We start from the raw sequence: 23,349 nt of genomic DNA, 5'->3' as shown, positions 1-23,349 counted from the left end.
TCCAACATCACTAATCATCAGGGAAATGTAAATCAAAACCACAATGAGATATCACCCACACCTGTCAGAATGACTATCATCAAAAATAACACAAATAACAAATGTTGACGAGGATGTGGGAATGTAAAGTGGTGCAGTCACTGTGGAAAACAGTATGCAGGTTTCTCAAAAAGCTAAAAATAGAACTATCATATGACACAGCAATTTCACTCTTGGATATATATCCAAAAAACACTAATTTGAAAAGATACATGCACCCCAATGTTCACAGCAGCATTATTTACAATTGCCAAGGTATGGAAGCAACCTAAGTGTCCATGAACAGATGAATGGATACAAAAAGCTGTTTTATACATATACACACACACACACATATATACATACTATGGAATACTACTCAGCCATAAAAAAGAACAAAATTTTGTCGTTTGCAGCAACATGGATGAACTTGGAGAGGATTATGCTAAGTGAAATAAGTGAGACAAAGACAAACACTGTATGATATCATTTATACATGGAATCTAAAAATACAACAAACCAGTGAATATAACAAAAAAGAAGAAGACATGCAGATATAGAGAGCAAACTAGTGGTTAGCAGGAGGGGGGCAATATAGGGATAGGGGAATGGGAGGTACAAACTACTGGTTGTAAGATAGGCTACAAGGATGTATTGCACAACATGGGGAATATAGCTAATATTTTGTAATGACTGTATATGGACTGCAACCTTTAAAAATTATATATAAAAAAGAGCCAATAAAAGATAAAAAGAAAAAAGAAAAATATTGAAACACTATGTTGTACACCTGAAACTAATATGGTAAATCAACTATACTTCAATAAAAAAAAAAACAAACTGTAGTATACCCATATAATTAAATACTACTCTACAATAAAAAAGAACTATTGAGTTACATAATAACTTGACTGAATCTCAAAGGCATTAGGCTAAATGAAAGAAACTAGTCTCAAAATATTACATAATGTATGATTCCTTTTATATGACATTCTCAGGAACTCAAAGTTACGGTGACCATAAACAGGTCGGTGGTTTCCACAGATTAGGCGTAGATGTGGCTACAAATTGATAGTCCAAGAACATTTTTTGAAGTGATGGAACTGTTCTGTATCATAAAAATATTCGTGATTGCAGGAATCAATACATGTGCTAAAATTCATAAAACTATGCACTAAGACTATATTCACAAAATGGTTACATAATTAAAAATAAAAGTAAAATGAACCAAAGAGCAACAAAGATTATTATAAAAGAGAAAATCATTACTAACCAATGAAAATGTTCCAGTGTTCTAATAATTTTTTTAAATAAGTTTAAAAATAAGAATAAAATGGCACCTCATCCACTAAAGTCACAAAATAATTTAAATTTTAATTCTGGCAAGGCTATAGTAAAATCTTTCTTACATTGCCTGGCATAAATCTTTTGAGGGACATTTTGGGAATACATTTATCAAAGGCTAATAATTGTTCAGATTCCTAGAATAAGCAATGTCAGTTCTAGATTTATCTTCAAAAAAGAATACAAAAGATGTAAAATATTGGACATCTGGTTTAAAATGATCATGTGTACAGCCAGCAGACAAGAAAAAGAAATAAAAGAAATCCAATCTGCAAAGAAAGTAGTAAAACTGTTGCAATTTGCAGATGACATGGCACTGTATATAGAAAATCCCAAAGATGCCACCAAAAAACTATTAGAACTAATAAATGAATTCAGTAAAGTTGTAGGATACAAAATTAAAATATAGAAATCTGTTGTGTTTTTATACACTAACAATAAACTACCAGAAAGAGAAACTAAGAAAACAATCTGATTTAAAATTGCATCAAAAAGAATAAAATATCTAGGAATAAATCTAACCAAGGAGGTAAAAGAACTGTACTCAGAAAACTATAAAAGACTGATGAAGGAAACTGAAGACAGCACAAACAAAGGGAAAGATATACCATGCTCATGGATTGGAAGAAGTAATATTGTTAAAATGACCATACTACCCAGGGCAATCTACAGAGTCAATGCAATCCCTATCAAAATACCAATAGCATTTTTCACAGACCTGAAACAAATAATTTAAAATTTGTATAGAAACACAAATGACCCTGAATAGACAAAACAATCTTGAGAAAAAATAACAAAGCCAGAAGTATCAGAATCCCTGATTTCAAATTATACCACAAAACTCCACTAATCAAAACAGCATGGTACCGCCACAAAAATAGACACACAGATAAATGAAACAGAATAGAGAGCCCAGAAATAAACCCATACTTACATAGTCAATTAATCTATGAAAAAGGAGGCAAGAATATTCAATGGAGAAAAGACAGTCTCTTTAGTAAGTGGTGCTGGGAAAACTGGACAGCTACATGTACAAGAAACTGGACTACTCTCTCACGCCATATATAAAAATAAACTCAAAATGGATTAAAGACTCAAAATGGATAAAACTCCTAGAAGAAAATATAGGTAGTATGCTCTTTGACATTGTAGTATGCTCTTTGACATTGGTCCTAGCAATATTTTTTTGGATATGTCTTCTCAGGCAAGAGAAACAAAAGCAAAAATCAACAAAATGGTGCTACATCAAACTAAAAAGCTTTTGCACAGCAAACGAAACTATCAACAGAAGAAAAACGCGGCCTACTGAACAGAAGAAGAAATTGGCAAACAATATAGCTGATAAGGAGTTGATATTTAAAATAGACAAAGAAAACATATACAACTCAACATCAAAAAAACAAACAACCCAATTTAAGAATGGGACTTAAATAGACATTTTTCCAAACAAGACATACAGATGACCAACAGGCACATGAAAAGAGGCTTAACATCACTAATCATCAGAGAAATGCAAATCAAAATCACAATGAGATATCACTTCACACCTGTCAGAATGACTGTTATGTCAAAAAGACAAGAAATAAGTGTTGGCAAGGGTGTGGAGGAAAGGTAATTCTCTTGCAGTGTTGGTGGGAATAAAAATCTGTACAGCCACTATGGAAAACAATATGGAGGTTCCTCAAAAAATTAAAAATGGTAATATCATATGACCCAGTAATTCCACTTCTGGGTATTTTTCCAAAGAAAACAAAAACATTAATTCAAAAATATATATGCCTTCCTACGTCTGTTGCAGCATTAGTTACAATAGCCAAGATATAGAAGCAACCCAAGTGTCCATCAATAGATGAATGGATAAAGAAGATATGATTAGATAGATAGATAGATAGATAAAATGAAATATTATGCAGCCATAAAAAAGAATAAAATCTTGCCATCTGTGACAACATGGGTGGACCTAGAGATATTATGCTAAGTGAAAAAGTCAGACAGAGAAAGAGCACATGATTTCACTTATATGTGGAATCTATAAAACAAAACAAATGAACAAACATAACAACACAGAATCAGACTCATAGATACAGAGAAAAAACAAGTGGCTGCCAGAGAGGAGGGGGTGGGGGCAGGTAAGTGAAATAGGTGAGGGAGATTAAGACGTACAAACTTCCAGTTACAAAATAAATGAGTCATGAGGATTTGAAATGTACACCATGGGGAATATAGTCAACAGTATTTTAATAACTTTGTATGGTGACAGATGGTAACTAGAGTTACGGTGATTATTTTGAAATGTACAGAAATATCAAATCACCATGTTGTATACCTGGAACTAACATAGTGTTGTAGGTCAATTGTACTTTGATAAAAAATAAACAAATAGATAGATACATACATAAATAAATAAAAATTTAAAATAAACCTAAAAAAAAAACTGGAAACAACCCAAATGTCCATCAACAGGTGAATGAATTAGCAAATCACAGTCTATCCATATAATGGACTACTACTCAGCAACAAAGAGGAATGAAGTGTATGTTGATACATAAAATAAAATGAATATCTAAATAATTATATTGAGTTTAAAAAGCCAGAAAAAAAAAGAGAGTACCTGGTGCATGATTTCATTTATACAGAATTCTAGAAAATGCAAACTCATCTATAGTGACACAAACAGGTTGCCTGGAGATTGGGGGGTGAAAGGGAAGAGTGAGGGACATGCTCACTATCTTGATTGTGGTGATGGTTTCACAGATGTCTACCTGTCAAAACTTATCAGGGGCTTCCCTGGTGGCGCAGTGGTTGAGAATCTGCCTGCCGATGCAGGGGACACGGGTTCGAGCCCTGGTCTGGGAAGATCCCACATGCTGCGGAGCAACTAGGCCCGTGAGCCACAACTACTGAGCCTGCGCGTCTGGAGCCTGTGCTCCGCAACAAGAGAGGCCGCGATAGTGAGAGGCCCGCGCACTGCGATGAAGAGTGGCCCCCGCTCGCCGCAACTGGAGAAAGCCCTCGCACAGAAACGAAGACCCAACACAGCCAAAAATAAATGAATAAATAAATAAATTTATAAAAATAAAAAGTAAAATCTTCTTTAAAAAAAAAACAAAACTTATCAGACTGCACACCTTAACACGTGCCATTTCTCGTATGCCAATTATCCTTCAGTAAAGCTGTGAGTAAAAAAGAAAACCAAAATATGAAATTTTAAAATATTAAGTAAATACGAACTAAAATAAAATAAAAGATAATCTTGTGTATTGTTTGTATGCACTGGGTCAAAAAAGTTAATTCTGTTTAAAAGGGCAAAGCACTTTAGAAATACTCCATTTAAATGCCTTCCACAACTATTATACGTTGCATACTGTCTAAAACCAGGGGCTTCAATAATTTTGTTTCATCTGCCTAACTTCTTCAGGCCCCTGAGTTGATGGCCCCTAGTTCGGAGCGGCAGGGAAGCAGGTGGAGGGCTGACAGTGTAGGAGAAGCTCTTCCCCATAAGCAGAGCTCTGGTCCTGAAAGACCAGGCTGGGAGCTGCCACGGCCTGCCCTTCGGCTTGGAAATTTGAGAAACGGAATCTCCCAGGGAACAGAGAACAGAATCATCAGAGTGAAGCCCCACATTCTGCTTATTGGCAAAGGAGTCTGGACAAAATGAATATCACCCTATACAAAGATGAATAAAGGAAGCAAAACATAGAGTAAACCACAGAGCCTATTGGAAAAAACAAAAAACAAAAAACGTTGGAAATTATCCTGATCACTCAAAGGAAAAGCATGCCTCTGAAAATGATCTACTTGAGATCCAGAAGAACATGTTAAACTATTGTGCATTCAAGAGAACACAAGACCTAAAAAAAAAGTGGATATATGTATACATATAACTGATTCACTCTTCTGTATGCCTGAAACTAATACAGCATTGTAAATCGCCTATGTTCCAGTTAAAAAAAGAGAGAGAATACCAGATCTAACCTCCAAGAGACAGGAATAAAAATTCTGAGGAGATCGTAAGGCTACAGATGAGACCTGAATGTCTCACATGGGAACTAAAACCACACTAGTAAAACTAAAGCCTGCAGGGGTGGTAGGTCTGGGTACCTGGGTATCTGCCCTCTGCTAGCCCGATATAGTGCTCCCCCACTCAGTGGAATTCAAAACTACCTGTGGAATGAATGAGTATGGATAAACTGGCCTCCTGAAAGTGTCAAAAAAAAAATACAGGGGCAAGAGGTAAGCAGACAGGATGGCAAGGTGAGTAACAGGGGTTGTCTATGTCTCCTCTCCTGGCCTCAGCACAGCAGTGAGGTGCCTTCCCTGGGTTCCCCGCATCCCCTCGAACACATGAGGACCACAGCTGGAGAAGCCGGGACAGGCCTTCCTCCCCTCCTCCCTGCATTCCCCAGTTCCCCAGAGTCTGCTTTTGCCTGAACTGGAGCCAAGGGGAGCAAGGAGCAGGGCGGAAGGGAGGATCCTCTTCCCAGTTTGACAGCAACTTAAAGGGGAAGGCACAGAAGTCACGGACTGACTACAGAGAGCTCTCCTTTAGCAAGTGGCACAAAATCAGCGTCTCAGGACCCCGGGAAGTGAGGTGAACATCGGAGTCAATAACGAGTAGGGGGTAGTGTGGACAACCAGAGAATACCGTCTCTGGCTTAGGTGGTCAAGCTCTTTTTTTTTTTTTTTTTCAGCACGTGAAAGCCAAGCAAAATACGTCTCCAAGCCGGATTCTGCCCAAGCGTTTGCAACCTATACTTAAAGGAAACATCTTTCTGGAGAAACGACCCTTCTTTTCAAATGCCAGGATGTACTCTCTGCCATGTTATCTTTACCCACAAAATTATACACTGAATTAGGCAGCCTTCCATTCTGGCCTTCCCAAACGTTTTGCGGATATTGACCCATGTAAACATCCATTTCGTTGAACGTGACATTTAGCAGAGAAGACCCAGTGTTTCAAAAGAAGGACGTTTGATCCCTTTCTTCATCACGTGTTTCTAAAACCCAGAAAAACAATAAGCTGTCCAAGATAATGTGTAAGTTTAAGCTTTCAGGAGTCCTCCTGTATGTTCCAAAATGACATCGTAAGTGGACAATTACAGCATCTGAAATTTTCAATCTGCAGGGAAAAAGTACCTACAGCTCTGAAACTCTTCCCCACAATGCACTTGGTAACCTTGCACCTGAAGCATTTATAGCACCCTTCAAGGCCTTATCAGGGGACCTCCAGGGTGTGTACATGCTAGAGAAAGAATAAAGTCAGTTTGCTCACTAAATTTAGTCCTTCATAGGAGAAATACTGCACCAAGAATGTCTACAACAGATGAGATGCATTTTTGTTTATTAAGTTTTAATAATTCTATCAAAATATAATTTTCTAGAAAATTTTCTTACAGAAAAGGGAATCTATAGAATTCTTTTGTATTACCCCCACCTACACACATACCCACCACCACCACCTGCACCGGTCTTTTTAAAATGTAAATTGCTAAACTTGGCCATCAGTATTGGGAGCTGGGCCAGGTTAACAGCAATGAGATGAAGACGGGAGCTGGTGTGTGTGTCTTAGCCACACGGAACAGGTATGAAGAGGAAGCACAGACGCCATGGCCAACATTTTAAAGCAGTGGAAGAGAATGAAGGGGCCACCATGAAAATAATCAGATTTATTCAAGACCCACACAGAAAAAGGACTGGAAAATCCAAAGATCGAAATGGTGAGGATAAGATTATGGGTTCTCCTCAGAGGGTCATGATGTGGGCTCAGGATCACAGGTTTTTATCACTTCAGCACCACCGCCGCCCACTATTCTCCCGGAGGTTACCAACCCCCTACCTGGCACACCTTAACTAGTGCTCAGATTGGACCTTGGCCTTTACTAATCATGAATTCATTTCTTAAGTAGCTAAACTGATGATTCTGAATCTGCGATACACTGCTCCTTCAGTTCTGACAGTAATTCACGTTATGATTACTTCCAATAAATGAAGGGAAACATACGAGTGTTTTGTTATTCTTGTGACTATCCATAGTCCTAAAGAACTTAAATCCTTCTAAATCTCTGTCTTAAAGAAAAATAATCATTTCTCACATCTACTGTAGAAAAAAAAATGTATGACATATAAAATATGTGTGCTTGTATTTACATAGGCACACCTTTTTTCACATTTTTTTATCTACACGATTTGAAGTTCACGTATTTTAAACCTCAGCCCTAGTGGAACCAGGAAAACTCCACGAAGATGGCATATTAGTATATCCTTCTGCTCCCTGATCCTACAGTTTCATGATGCTGGAGGGGATCACCTTACACCAGGACAGACAACCATAATTCTGAAATCAGAACATAGCTGGCTCTGAATGACTGACACTGAAACCATAATATTGAAGCTGGCCTGCAGCAGTGAGTTAGCCCTGCTCATCGAGCAAGGCAGTGGGGCTGGGAAAAGACATTCGAGACATAAATCTGCAAATTCTCAATAAGCTGCATTGATTAAGAGCCAGTATCCAATCTGGAAAAAATGTCAAAGGCCATTTCTCTGAATCAAATTAAGTGGTGAGATCGGTAATATTAATAAACATGTCTGTACTACCTTCGATACTGAACTGTTTCGGCACTACTTTTTCAAACCACAAGATAAGAAGGCAACCAGAAAACAAGAAAAGGGAGCTGGCGTCTAGTCTGAATTGATCATTTTTATTTTTAATTTATTTATTTTATTTTTGGCTGCATTGGGTCTTCGTTGCTGCGTGCAGGCTTTCTCTAGTTGCAGCGAGCTGGGGCCACTCTTCCTTGCGGTGCAGGGGCCTCTCATTGCAGTGGCTTCTCATGTTGCGGAGCACAGGCTCGAGGTGCGCGGGTTTCAGTAGTTGTGGCACGCGGGCTCAGTAGTTGTGGCTCGCAGGCTCTAGAGCGCAGGCTCAGTAGCTGTGGCGCACGGGCTTAGTTGCTCTGCGGCATCTGGGATCTTCCCAGACCAGGGCTTGAACCCGCGTCCCCTGCGTTGGCAGGCGGATTCCTAACCACTGGGCCACCAGGGAAGTCCCTGAAATCATCATTTTTAAACAAAGAACTCTAAAGAGAGGTGCCATTCTCAAATAGCAGTCCCTAGCATACATCCCCATCTTTTAAAAAACGTACATTTAGTTTTGAAATATAGACAATAAAAACAGTGAAAGGTACATCGGTGGGGAGGGATGGGGGCAGAAAGACTGGAATTACAAATAAAATCTAGCTTCTCTATTTACTAACTGTGTGGCTTAAGGTAAGTAAATTCACTTCTCTGAGCCTCGGTTTTCATCTGTAAAATGGGGATGGTACTGCCTACCTCCAAGAGTGCTGTGAAACCAATAATTCCATACATGACATGCCTGGCATGCAGAAGACACTCACTATATGGTAGCTGTTGACATTATTATCATCATTATGATCATCATCACCACCAAATTATCCTATTATAAACTTAAAGATTGGGAAATTGGTCTTAAAAGGAAGAATGGCCTTAGCAATACAAATGTTGAGAGTCAAATAAAAATTATTATGCCAAATCAAATTTGAACCTCATTTCAATTAAGTGATTTCTAAGGTGATCTTTGGGCTCTAGTAGGTTCCAAGCCCTCACTGAATGCAGAGGGTATAACTGCAGACCCCAATTCACAATTGTCTCTATCCTAGGAACCTCATCTAAGTGCAATCACACAATAGTGTCCTTTTGTGACTGGCTTATTTCACTTAGCATAATGCCTGCAACGGTCTACCAGAGAGAGGAGAGTTTGCTTCCCCAGGGCCCATCCTCCAAGCCAATACTGTGTAACCTGCACTCACAGAGGCTCTGGTCCAACATTTCTCAACTTGAATAATGTTCTGATAAAACACCCCTCTAGAAGAAAACTTTTCAAAACTAATTGATAAATTTAAATTACTCTTACAAAACATAAATGTGCACAAAATAAAAATATGAACTCCTTATGCCAATAGCTCTTATAAAACCCTAAAGGAAATTTCAAACAACATATTTTAAAAAGCAATAAAATGTATAACAATAATATTAACTTAATGTCACATCCTGAGTCTTAGTCCCTGAGGTACACTCAAAACAAGGAGATAATGGCAGAACGACATTGCTTTGGGACCTCCCTGGTGGTACAGTGGTTAAGAATCTGCCTGCCAATGCAGGGTACATGGGTTCAAGCCCTGGTCCAGGAAGATCCCACATGCCGCGGAACAACTAAGCCCATGTGCCACAACACTGAGGCGGCACTCTAGAGCCCGCGAGCCACAACTACTGAGCCCGAGTGCCACAACGACTGAAGCCCATGTGCCAAGAGCCCGTGCTCTGCAATAAGAGAAGACACTGCAATGAGAAGCCCACGCCCCGCAATGAAAAGTAGCCCCCACTTGGCGCAACTAGAGAAAGCCCGCACGCAGCAACGAAGACCCAATGCAGCCAAAAATAAATACATACATAAATTAATTTATTTTTTACAAAAAGAACTACATTGCTTTAACTACTGTGTTTTCATATACACAGTATATTAATCATATTCTTTATGCTCAAGAGGCCACGAGAGAAAGGTTGCCAAGAACATGGACAGGATCTGACCTAAAAGAAGTTAAAGATCTTGGTCCACGTAATAACACAAGGCATCCTCCATTCCTAGAGCCCCAGTCATAGGATACCACCCCCTAGGACTTCTTACAGTAATGGTCCTCTATTGAGAAAAAAACACATGCAAATAACGTAAACCATAATTAGAGTCATAAAGACATCCACTCTAATTAGCTCCAGCTTGGGAGAAAGTTCTAGGGAGGAGTTTGGGAGAGAAATACAACCCAAAGACTTACAGCATGAATGTGAAGAATGTGGCTTATACTTTCGTGTGTTAACTTGAGCTACAGTCATAGAAATGTACTGTGGTTGCTAAACTGTTGCTTTTTCTGCTAACTTTTGTCTTCATGGAATACATGCTCACACTACCCTGCATTGTCTATTCTCGTCAGGATCACTGTGGAGGAGATAGCCTCCAGACCAGGAACCTTGGGCTGGGAAAAGGCAGATCCTTACTCTCCAGGTGCTTGCGTGAGACTCAGAGCCATATAGGCAGCTGTCCTCTTTTTTTTTTTTTTTAACTTTTTATTATTATTATATAAGTCTCAGGTGTGCAGCATTATCATTCAACATCTGTACACACTACAGAGTGATCAGGACCAACAGTTGACCCCCTTCACCCGCCACCCCCCATCCCTTCCCCTCTAGTAACTACTAAACTGTTCTCTGCATCTCTGAGGTTTTTTTTGTTTTAGATTGCACACATGAGTGAAATCATAAGGTATTTTGTCTTTCTCCATCTGATTTATTTCACTTAGCATAATACATTCAAGGTCCATCCATGTTGTTCCAAATGGCAGGATTTCATTCTTTTTAAAATTATTTTTTTAATTTATTTATTTATTTATTTATTTATTTATTTATACTTTTTTATTTTTTTTAATTTTTAATTTTTTTGAATTTTTGAATTTTATTTATTTTTCTACACAACAGGTTCTTATTAGTCATCAATTTTATACACGTCAGTGTATACATGTCAATCCCAATCTCCCAATTCATCACACCACCACCCCCACCCTCCACTGCTTCCCCCCTTGGTGTCCATATGTTTGTTCTCTACGTCTGTGTCTCAATTTCTGCCCTGCAAACCAGTTCACCTGTACCATTTTTCTAGGTTCCACATATATGCGTTAATATACGATATTTGTTTTTCTCTTTCTGACTTACTTCACTCTGTGTGACAGTCTCTAGATCCATCCACACCTCTACAAATGACCCAATTTCGTTCCATTTTATGGCTGAGTAATATTCCATTGTATATATGTACCACAACTTCTTTATCCATTTGTCTGCCAATGGACATTTTGGTTGCTTCCATGGCCTGACTATTGTAAATAGTGCTGCAATGAACATTGGGGTGCATGTGTCTTTTTGAATTATGGTTTTCTCTGGGTATATTCCCAGTACTGGGATTGCTGGATCATATGGTAATTCTATTTTTAGTTTTTTAAGGAACCTCCACACTGTTCTCCATAGTGGCTGTATCAACGTACATTCCCACTAACAGTGCAAGAGGGTTCCCTTTTCTCCACACCCTCTCCAGCATTTGTTGTTTGTAGATTTTCTGATGATGCCCATTCTAACTCGTGTGAGGTGATACCTCATTGTAGTTTTGGTTTGCATTTCTCTAATAATTAGTGATGTTGAGCAGCTTTTCATGTGCTTCTTGGCTATCTGTATGTCTTCTTTGGAGAAATGTCTATTTAGGTCTTCTGCCCATTTTTGGATTGGGTTGTTTTTTTAATATTGAGCTGCATCAGCTGTTTATATACTTTGGAGATTAATCCTTTGTCCACTGATGCATTTGCAAATATTTTCTCCCATTCTGAGGGTTGTCTTTTAATCTTGTTTATGGTTTCCTTTGCTCTGCAAAAGCTTTGAAGTTTCATTAGGTCCCATTTGTTGATTTTTGTTTTTATTTCCATTACTCTAGGAGGTGGATCAAAAAAGATCTTGCTGTGATTTATGTCAAAGAGTGTTCTTCCTATGTTTTCCTCTAAGAGTTTTATAGTGTCCGGTCTTACATTTAGGTCTCTAATCCATTTTGACTTTATTTTTCTGTATGGTGTTAGGAAGTGTTCTAATTTCATTCTTTTACATGTAGCTGTCCAGTTTTCCCAGCACCACTTATTGAAGAGACTGTCTTTTCTCCATTGTATATCCTTGCCTCCTTTGTCACAGATTAGTTGACCATAGGTCCGTGGGTTTATCTCTGGGCTCTCTATCTTGTTCCATTGAAATATATTTCTGTTTTTGTGCCAGTACCATATTGTCTTGATTACTGTAGCTTTGTAGTATAGTCTGAAGTCAGGGAGTCTGATTCCTCCAGCTCTGTTTTTTTCCCTCAAGACTGCTTTGGCTATTCGGGGTCTTTCTGTGTGGTCTTCTGTGTGGCTATTTGTGTCTCCACACAAATTGTAAGATTTTTTTGTTCTAGTTCCGTAAAAGATGCCACTGATAAATTGATAGGGATTGCATTGAATCTGTAGATTGCTTTGGGTAGTATAGTCATTTTCCCAATATTGATTCTTCCTATCCAAGAACATGGTGTATCTCTCCATCTGTTGGTATCATCTTTAATTTCTTTCGTCAGTGTCTTACAGTTTTCTGCATACAGGTCTTTTGTCTACCTAGGTAGGTTTATTCCTAGGTATTTTATTCTTTTTGTTGCAATGGTAAGTGGGAGTGTTTCCTTAATTTCTCTTTCAGATTTTTCATCATTAGTGTATAGGAATGCAAGAGATTTCTGTGCATTAATTTTGTATCCTCTAACTTTACCAAAATCATTGATTAGCTCTGGTAGTTTTCTGGTGGCATCTTTAGGATTCTCTACGTATAGTATCATGTCATCTGCAAACAGTGACAGTCTTACTTCTTTTCCAATTTGTGCTCCTTTTATTTCTTTTTCTTCTCTGATTGCCATGCCTAGGACTTTGAATACTATGTTGAATAACAGTGGTGAGAGTGGACATCCTTGTCTTGTTCCTGATCTTAGAGGAAATTCTTTCAGTTTTTCACCATTGAGAATGATGTTTGCTGTGGGTTTGTCGTATATGGCCTTCATTATGTTGAGGTAGGTTCCCTCTATGCCCGCTTTCGGGAGAGTTTTTATCATAAATTGGCGTTGAATTTTGTCAAAAGCTTTTTCTGCATCTACTGAGATGATCATATGGTTTTTCTTCTTCAATTTGTTAATATGGTGTATCACATTGATTGATTTATGTATATTGAAGAATCCTTGCATCCCTGGGATAAATCCCACTTGATCGTGGTGTATGATCCTTTTAATGTGTTGTTGGATTCTGTTTGCTAGTATTCTGTTGAGGATTTTTGCATCTATATTCATCAGTAATATTGGTCTGTAATTTTCTTTTTTTGTAGTATCTTTGTCTGGTTTTGGTATCAGGGTGATGGTGGCCCCATAGAATGAGTTTGTGAGTGTTCCTTCCTCTGCAAGTTTTTGGAAGAGTTTCAGAAGGATGGGTGTTAGCTCTTCGCTAAATGTTTGATAGAATTCATCTGTGAAGCCATCTGGTCCTGGACTTTTGTTTGTTGGAAGATTTTTAATCACAGTTTCAATTTCATTACTTGTGATTGGTCTGTTCATATTTTCTATTTCTTCCTGGTTCAGTCTTGGAAGGTTATACCTTTCTAAGAATTTGTCCATTTCTTCCAGGTTGTCCTTTTTATTGGCATAGAGTTGCCTGTAGTAGTCTCTTAGGATGCTTTGTATTTCTGCGGTGTCTGTTGTAACTTCTCCTTTTTCATTTCTAATTTTATTCATGTGAGTCCTCTCCCTCTTTTTCTTGATGAGTCTGGCTAATGGTTTATCAATTTTGTTTATTTCTCAAAGAGCCAGCTTTTAGTTTTATTGAGCTTTGCTATTGTTTTCTTTGTTTCTATTTCATTTATTTCTGCTGTGATCTTTATGATTTCTTTCCTTCTTCTAACTTTGGGTTTTGTTTGTTCTTCTGTCTCTAGTTCCTTTAGGTGTAAGGTTAGATTGTTTATTTGAGATTTTTTTTGTTTCTTGAGGTAGGCTTGTATACCTATAAACTTCCCTCTTAGAACTGCTTTTGCTGCATCCCATAGGTTTTGGATCGTCGTGTTCTCATTGTCATTTGACTCCAGGTATTTTCTGATTTCCTCTTTGATTTCTTCAGTGATCTCTTGGTTATTTAGTAACATATTGTTTAGTCTCCATGTGTTTGTGGTTTTTTCCCTGTAATTGATTTCTAATCTCATAGCATTGTGGTCAGAAAAGATGCTTGATATGATTTCAATTTTCTTAAATTTACTGAGGCTTGATTTGTGACCCAAGATGTGACCTATCCTGGAGAATGTTCCATGCGCACTTGAGAAGAACGTGTAATCTGCTGTTTTCGGATGCAATGTCCTATAAATATCAATTAAATCTATCTGGTCTATTGTGTCATTTAAAGCTTGTTTTTCCTTATTAATTTTCTGTTTGGATGATCTGTCCATTGGCATAAGTGAGGTGTTAAAAGTCCCCCACTATTATTGTGTTACTGTCGATTTCCTCTTTTAGAGCTGCTAGCAGTTGCCTTATGTATTGAGGTGCTCCTATGTTGGGTGCATATATATTTATAATTGTTATATCTTCTTCTTGGATTGATTCCTTGATCATTATGTAGTGTCCTTCCTTGTCTCTTGTAACATTCTTTATTTTAAAGCCTATTTTATCTGATATGAGTATAGCTACTCCAGCTTTCTTTTGATTTCCATTTGCATGGAATATCTTTTTCCATCCCCTCACTTTCAGTCTGAATGTGTCCCTAGGTCTGAAGTGGGTCTCTTGTAGACAGTATGTATATGGGTCTTGTTTTTGTATTCATTCAGCAAGCCTATGTCTTTTGGTTGGAGCATTTAATCCATTCACGTTTAAGGTAATTATCGGTATGTATGTTCCTATGACCATTTTCTTAATTGTTTTGGGTTTGTTTTTGTAGGTCCTTTTCTTCTCTTGTGTTTCCCACTTAGAGAAGTTCCTTTAGCATTTGTTGTAGAGCTGGTTTGGTGGTGCTGAATTCTCTTAGCATTTGCTTGTCTGTAAAGCTTTTGATTTCTCCATCGAATCTGAATGAGATCCTTGCCGGGTAGAGTAATCTTGGTTGTAGGTTCTTCCCTTTCATCACTTTAAGTATATCATGCCACTCCCTTATGGCTTGTAGAGTTTCTGCTGAGAAATCAGCTGTTAACCTTGTGGGAGTTCCCTTGTATGTTATTTGTCATTTTTCCCTTGCTGCTTTCAATAATTTTTGTTTGTCTTTAATTTTTGCCAGTTTGATTACTATGTGTCTCGGCGTGTTTCTCCTTGGGTTTACCCTGTATGGGACTCTCTGCGCTTCCTGGACCTGGGTGGCTATTTCCTTTCCCATGTTAGGGAAGTTTTTGACTATAATCTCTTCAAATATTTTCTCGGGTCCTTTCTCTGTCTCTTCTCTTTCTGGGACCCCTGTAATGCGAATGTTGTTGTGTTTAATGTTGTCCCAGAGGTCTCTTAGGCTGTCTTCATTTCTTTTCATTCTTTTTTCCTTATTCTGTTCCACAGCAGTGAATTCCACCATTCTGTCTTCCAGGTCACTTATCCATTCTTCTGCCTCAGTTATTCTATTGATTCTATGTAGTGTAGTTTTCATTTCAGTTATTGTATTGTTCATCTCTGTTTGTTTCTTCTTTAATTCTTCTAGGTCTTTGTTAAACATTTCTTGCATCTTCTCGATCTTTGCCTCCATTCTTTTTATCCGAGGTCCTGGATCATGTTCACTATCATTATTCTGAATTCTTTTTCTGGAAGGTTGCCTATCTCCACTTCATTTAGTTGTTTTTCTGGGGTTTTATCTTGTTCCTTCATCTGGTACATAGCCCTCTGCCTTTTCATCTCGTCTGTCTTTCTGTGAATGTGGTTTTTGTTCCGCAGGCTGCAGGACTGTAGTTCTTCTTGCTTCTGCTGTCTGTCCTCTGGTGGATGAGGCTATCTAAGAGGCTTCTGCAAGTTTCTTGATGGGAGGGACTGGTGGTGGGTAGAGCTGGCTGTTGCTGGTTGCCAGAGCTCAGTAAAACTTTAATCCGCTTGTCTGCTGATGGGTAGGGCTGGGTTCCCTCCCTGTTGGTTGTTTGGCCTGAGGCGACCCAGCACTGGCACCTACAGGCTCTTTGGTGGGGTAATGGCTGACTCCGGGGGGCTCACGCCAAGGAGTACTTCCCAGAACTTCTTCTGCCAGTGTCCTTGTCCTCATGGTGAGACATAGCCACCCCCCGCCTCTGCAGGAGACCCTCCAACACTAGCAGGCAGGTCTGGTTCAGTCTCCTATGAGGTAACTGCTCCTTCCCCTGGGTCCCGATGTGCACACTACTTTGTGTGTGCCCTCCAAGAGTGGAGTCTCTGTTTTCGCCAGTCCTATTGAAGTCCTGCAATCAAATCCCACTAGCCTTCAAGGTCTGATTCTCTAGGAATCCCTCCTCCCGTTGCCGGACCCCCAGGTTCGGAAGCCTGACGTGGGCTCAGAACCTTCACTCCAGTGGTGGACTTCTGTGGTATAAGTGTTCTCCAGTTTGTGAGTCACCCACCCAGCAGTTATGGGATTTGATTTTATTGTGATTGCATCCCCCCTACCGTCTCATTGTGGCTTCTCCTTTGTCTTTGGATGTGGGGTATCTTTTTTGGTGTGTTCCAGTGTCTTCCTGTCGATGATTGTTCAGCAGTTAGTTGCGATTCTGGTGTTCTCGCAGGAGGGAGTGAGAGCACGTCCTTCTACTCCGCCATCTTGAACCAAGCCTCATTCTTTTTTAAGGTTGAGTAATAATCCATTGTGTGCGTGTGTGTGTGTGTGTGTGTGTGTGTGTATACACCATGTCTTGTTTATCCATTCATCCATCAATGGACACAGGTTGCTTTCCTATCTTGGCTATTGTAGATAAAGCTGCAATGAACATAGGGGTGCATGTTTCTTTTTAATCTTTATCAGAGTATAGTTGATTTACAATATTGTGTTAGTTTCAGGTGTACAGCAAAGCAATCTGCTATACATATACATGTATCCACTCTTTTTTAGATTTTTTTTCCCATATAGGCTATCACAGAGTAATGAGTGGATTTCCCTGTGACACATATCTTTTTGAATTAGTGTTTCCATGTTCCTCAGATAAATACCCAGAAGTGGAATACCTGGATCATATGGTAGTTCTATTTTTAATTTTTCAAGGAACCTCCATACCGTTCTCCATCGTGGCTGCACCAATTTACATTCCCACCAACATTGTACGAGGGTTTCCTTTTCTCCACATCCTCAGCAACAACTTATTATTTCTTGGCTTTTCAGTAATAGCCATTCTAACAGGTGTGAAGTGATATCTGATTGTGGTTTTGCTTTGCATTTCCCTATTAATTAGTGATGTTGAACATCTTTTCACGTGCCTGTTGGCTATGTGTATGTCTTCTTTGGAAAAATGTCTATTCAGATCCTCTGCCCATTTTTTAATCAATTGTCTGGTTTTTTGTTGTTGAGATGTAGGAGTTCTTTATATCTTGGATATTAACCCCTTGTCAGATATATCATTTGCAAATAACTTCTCCCATTTAATAGGTTGCCTTTTTATTTTGATGATGGTTTTCTTCATTGTGCAGAAGCTTTTTAGTTTGATGTAGTCCTATTTGTTCATTTTTGCTTTTGTTTCCCTTGCCTTTGGAGTCAGATCCACAAAAACATCACTAAGACCGATGTCAATGAGGTTACTGCCTGTGCTTAGCCTGCCCCTTCTTTTTAAGCCCAATGCATCAATCCTACCACAAGAGCAAAGTAGAACAAGTTACAACATGCACAAAAGGCAGGAAAGGGAGGGTCAGCAGTCATTGTTTGTGGCTTCAGAATTCCATAGAACTATAGGCTAGTGATGAAAAGATAAAAGATGTTTACAAGGTTGAATTTTTTAAGTAAAGATAAGATTTGTTGAAGATTTTCTCTGGTATCCTTCTAAACAAAGAAAGGGGTATCTTAACCCACTGCCATGTCCTCTATTTATAATCAGAGTTCTACCTGATTTTTCTGAGTGAGATTAAACAAGTGTCAAAGTCCCTTCAAGCTCCAAAAGCCCCTGAAAACATGAATCCTTAGCTCAGTTTGGTGACTTTTTCTCCTTATGCACGTACACTATGAAAAACTGACCAGAAGCTGGGGAAAACAGAACCTGTCCCTGATCTTTGAACATTCTGGACTTTTAGGCAGAAACAGTACAACCTCACCAGTCACTATGTTTTGCTTTGTTTCAGTCAAACAAGGAAAAGGACAAAGTCTGTAAACAAATTCATGTGGAAGGCAGACATATTACAGAGCCAGAACATTAAGTGGAAAATCTGGGATACATAACAGGGAATATTTAAAGGCAGAATTCAAATTCTTAAAGTATGCATTATAGTTATACATAATTAATTCCCTGATTTACAGGTTTTAACACAAAAACAGAAAAATATATGTATGGGTTGCCCCACACAGGATATTTATACTGTTACATTATATACTGTCACATATAATGTAACAGTATATATATGTATATAGATAGTATCATATGTATAATGCATGCACACGTAGGTATATATTGGGGGGATGGGTATACAGGTGTGGGTGGACAGAGAGAGAGCAACATTAAGACAAGAGAAACTAGGATTTTACATCAAAAGGAGTCAACCAGCCCAATGTAAGCATATAAGCCCCATGACGGAAGGGACTTTGTTTTTTTACTGCCAGGCCTTGATGCCTCAGTACATAGTAGCTGCTCAATAAACTCATTTGTTAAAGGACTAAACATTATAATGTTTTTCCTTTTTAAAAGGTGTCTCATAAATAACATTAAAGAAATTATAACTATAACCCTCCTACACTGTTGGTGGGAGTGTAAATTGGTGCAGCCACTATGAAAAACAGTATGGAAGTTCCTTAAAGAACTAAAGTTTGAGCTACCGTATGATCCAGCAATCCCACTCCTGGGCATATATCCGAAAAAGATGAAAACTCTAATTCAGAAAGACACATGTACCCCAATGTTCACAGCAGCACTATGTACAACAGCCAAGATATAGAAGCAACCCAAGTGTCCATCAACAGATGATTGGTTTAAGAAATGTGAGTGTGTGTGTGTGTGTGTGTGTGTGTGTAATGGAATATTACTCAGCCATAAAATAATTAATTAATTAATTAAATATTGCCATTTGCAGCAACATGGATGGACCTAGAGAATACCATACTAAGTGAAGCAAGTCAGACAAAGACAAATATTATATGATATCACTTATATGTGGAATCTAAAAAATAATACAAATGAATCTACTGCAAAACAGAACAGACTCACAGACATAGAAAACAAACTTATGGTTACCGAAGTGGAAAGGGAGAAGGAAGGGATAAATTAGGAGCTTAGAAGTAACAGATACACAGTACTATACATAAAATAGATAATCAACAAGGATGTATACACAGGAAACTATATTCAGTACCTTGTAATAACCTATAGTGGAAAATAATCTGAAAATATATATATATATATATGTAATACTGAATCACTATTCTGTACACCAGAAACTCACACAATATTGTAAATCAACTATTCTTCAATTTTAAAAAAAAGAAAAAAAAAAAAAAGAAACTGTAACGCTAATGGATAGAGATTATTTTTCCCCCAGCTTTCTTGAGATATAGTTGATATATAACACTGTTTAAGATGTGCAAAATCATGACTTGAGATATATATCTCAAAATGTTGAAAAGCAATTACCACAATTAGTTTTAGTTAACACATCCATCACCTCACATAATTACAATTGTGTGTGTGTGTGTGTGTGTGTGTGTGTGTGTGTGTGTGTGTAGTGAGAACCTTGAAGATCTACTCTCTTAGCAACTTTCAAGTATACAATACGGTATTATTAACTATAGTCACCATGCTGTACATTACATCCCCCGAATTTATTCATCTTTTAACTAGAGGTTTGTACCCTTTGACCACCTTCACCTATTTCCCCAAACCCCTACTTCCTTCCACCCCAGCAACCATCAGTCTGTTCTCTTTCTATGAGTCTGGGCTTTTTTTTTAGATTCCCATACAAGTAAGATCATATGGTATTTGTCTTCCTCTGTATGAAATTTATTCTTAATAATGTAGGTATTCACATTTGTAAGCAACTTTAGAAACTATAAAATTACATCAGGAAACTACTAGATTTTAGAGTAAAACCATCCACCACCAGGACACACATTTGCAAACATCCTCTCCTGTTACCCAATAATTGTCTAATTACAAGTCTCTGTTTTGAATCATATTGTTGTCCCCAAAAAAATGTACTATGAGAAAACTACATTTATCATGACTAAATATTATTAACAATTTTATCTCATCTGAAAAGCTAAGCCATCAGAAGGTGTCAACCACAGTGTATTTAATTTATAAAGTATGGCTGAAGCCTAAAATAAGGGGCTAGCTGATTTCACCAGCACAGAGGAAAGTGCTATTCAGCTGAACCTAGGAAGAACTACCATGAAACTGTTTTCTTTCCAAATAAAAACTAAACTGTAAAAAGCTTTATAAAAGTTGGTGCCTTGCAGCACTATTTACAATAGCCAAGTCATGGAAGCAACCTAAATGCCCATCGACAGACGAATGGATACAGAAGACGTGGTACATATATACAATGGAATGTTATTCAGCCATAAAAAGGAACGAAATTGGGTCATTTGTAGAGACGTGGATGGACCTAGAGACTGTCATACAGAGTGAAGTAAGTCAGAAAGAGAAAAACAAATATCATATATTAACGCATATGTGTGGAATCTAGAAAAATGGTACAGATGAACCGGTTTGCAAGGCAGAAATAGAGACACAGATGTAGAGGACAAACGTATGGACACCACGGGGGGAAAGTGGGGGGGTGGGGGGGGGTGGGATGAGCTGGGAGATTGGGACTGACATGTATACACTAATTTGTATAAAATAACTGATAAGAACCTGCTGTATAAAAAATAAGTTAATTAAAAAAAAATGGTGCCTTTGTGAATTTAAATCAAAGTTTCCTTAATCAAACAACTTTACATATATACAACTCACATGCATACATATAAGTACATATACACACTTATATATACATACACACATGCATATACATAGATTATATTAAAACATAAAAATGTGACATTAAAGGAAGAGGAAGTTAAATAATGGGCCATTTTTGCCAACTTTGAGTTTTCTTGACTTAAACTTATTATTCGTTGCCAACCTAGAGACCCAAAGAGAAATGAATGGCTTCTCAATTCAAAGACAAGCATATTATAGAACTTCCAACCTTTGGGGGTGTGAGTTTTTAGCATTTCTACAGACAACAGAAAATATATATTGGTCTCTGCCCCCAGTTCCTGGCACAGAGCTCCTGAAACCCTGTAATTTTCTGGGGGAATAGGAGTGTCCTTTTTTCTAATGAGGCAACTCTGGGTGGCCTCTGTTTGGTCACTGGATAGGGGCTGGTCACCTCAAAAACCAGGACATGATTAGAAGCTTGGAATTTTCAACCCCAGCTGCCCACTCTCTTGAGAAGGGAGAAGGGCTGAAAATGGAGTTAATGATCGATCATGCCTATGTGGTGAAGCCTCCATAAGAATCCCAAGAGTACGGGGTTCTGAGAGCTTCCAGGTGGGAGAACACATCCGTGTACCAGGAGGGTGGCCCTCCAGCTCCACAGAGACAGAAGCTCCTGAGCTCAGGACACCCCCAGACCTCTCCCTATGTATGTCTTCATCTGGCTCTTTGTTCATCTGTATCCTTCATCACATCCTTTAATAAACTGGTAAACCTAAGTGAGTGTTTCTCTGAGTTCTGTGAGCTGCTCTAGCAAATTAATCAAACCCAAGAAAGGTGTGGGAACCTCCTGTTTATAGCCAAGTCAGACAAAAGCTGTAGGTAACCTGGAGACCTGCTACTTGCAGTCGGCATCTGAAGTGGGGTGAAAGCAGTCATGTGGGACTGGGCCCTGAATCTATGGGATCTTACACTATTTCCAGGTAGACAGTATCAGAACTGAGTTAAATTTTAGGACACCCATCTGGTGTCAAGGAATTGCCTGGTGTCAGGAAATAACCCCGCACATTCAGTGACCGGAAGTGTCAGAAGTGTTGTGAATGTGGTAATAGTGAGAAAGCAAAGGAGACACCCAGGGGAAGGAAAGACTGAGGCTTTTCTAATATGGGGGAAATGAACAAAGGCACATAGCATCAGAGCACAGATACACTTTCCTGATGGCAGAGTCATGCTACCAAAACTCCAAAGTCAAATTTCTGCATCTGGCTTATTGTCTTATTAGTTGTCCATAAATAAATTTAGTGACTAGGATAATATATTTAAGATTTTTATATCCTTTACATTTTCTCTAATAAGAATAAGAAACGTCACACACAGTACATGAGGCATATCCTTTATGCTCTGGAGGCTAAGACGTATTCCATGGAAAATTACACAACACAATTCGATTTGGAAAACTAAATTTCCATTGTTCTCTAATCACATGGAGCCAAACCCATTCCTTGCATCACTATACACTGAAAGACGGTGGTAAAATCCTTCTAGTTTTATGGTCCTATAACATGGAAAACTGTTTTCTCCATATTTAGTTTCTCCCTGCTACATGCTATACAATAATGTCAGGTTCCTTAGTGATAAACCGTCTGTGGTGATCTGAATTTTTATCCTTCTATTTTTTGTAAATCAAAGTATTTGAGAAATTAATACCATAGCAGTTTTTAAATACAGAAAAACAGAGGCCACTATTAGTGGAGAGAAAGGAACGGTATATAAAAACTCTCATGTGGAAGATTCACGTTGGGAAAACTGTTGAAGGATGGCTATTTTTAATTGAACTTGAAAAAAATTATAATAATTACTGTGTTATAATTCTCACAAAGGATTATATATGGCACTTATCTCTTTTCCATACTGCCATTTATAGAGTGCAATGTACAATCAACAAAAATCAATAAAGTACAAAATCAAAACAAATAACCCTTGGGCTTGGCCTTCAAGGAGCTGACAATCTAGAAGTTTGTTGAATACATTTTTTAAAGTATATAGAAAAAGCAAATATAACCTGTAATGATAATATAATCAGACCCATTTTTAAACAAACAATGAATATTGTTCTTCAAAATACTTACCCAAAGATACTGTTATTCTAACCATAAAGCTTTTGCAGAATATTTTGGAACTTTTCTTTCAGAATTATCTTTAAAATGTGTTTATGAACAATTTAAAAAATCACTAACATTACTTTACAATCATACTTCATAATGCAGAAGTTGGAGAGGAAAACCACATCTCAAAAAGAAT

At 38.1% G+C, this 23,349-nt stretch overlaps 1 protein-coding gene and 1 long non-coding RNA gene across 3 annotated transcripts in view; one reads left to right on the top strand and one right to left on the bottom strand.

Annotated features, from left to right (window-relative positions):
• BCKDHB (branched chain keto acid dehydrogenase E1 subunit beta) overlaps nucleotides 1–23,349 on the bottom strand; it is a 232,594-nt gene that overhangs the window by 68,803 nt on the left and 140,442 nt on the right. The gene's annotated exons all lie outside the window — the stretch shown is intronic.
• Nucleotides 1–23,349, top strand: part of LOC137769652 (uncharacterized) — a 109,434-nt gene that overhangs the window by 60,169 nt on the left and 25,916 nt on the right. Inside the window, exon 2 of the long non-coding RNA XR_011075029.1 lies at nucleotides 6,054–7,079. This is a non-coding gene — a long non-coding RNA (uncharacterized lncRNA). The remainder of the gene's footprint in view (nucleotides 1–6,053; nucleotides 7,080–23,349) is intronic.

This window comes from Eschrichtius robustus, chromosome 9 (assembly GCF_028021215.1).
Source record: "Eschrichtius robustus isolate mEscRob2 chromosome 9, mEscRob2.pri, whole genome shotgun sequence".
NCBI classification, from domain to species: domain Eukaryota; kingdom Metazoa; phylum Chordata; class Mammalia; order Artiodactyla; family Eschrichtiidae; genus Eschrichtius; species Eschrichtius robustus.
Note: the sequence above shows the minus strand (reverse complement) of the source record. Positions and strands in the feature narration are given on the sequence as shown.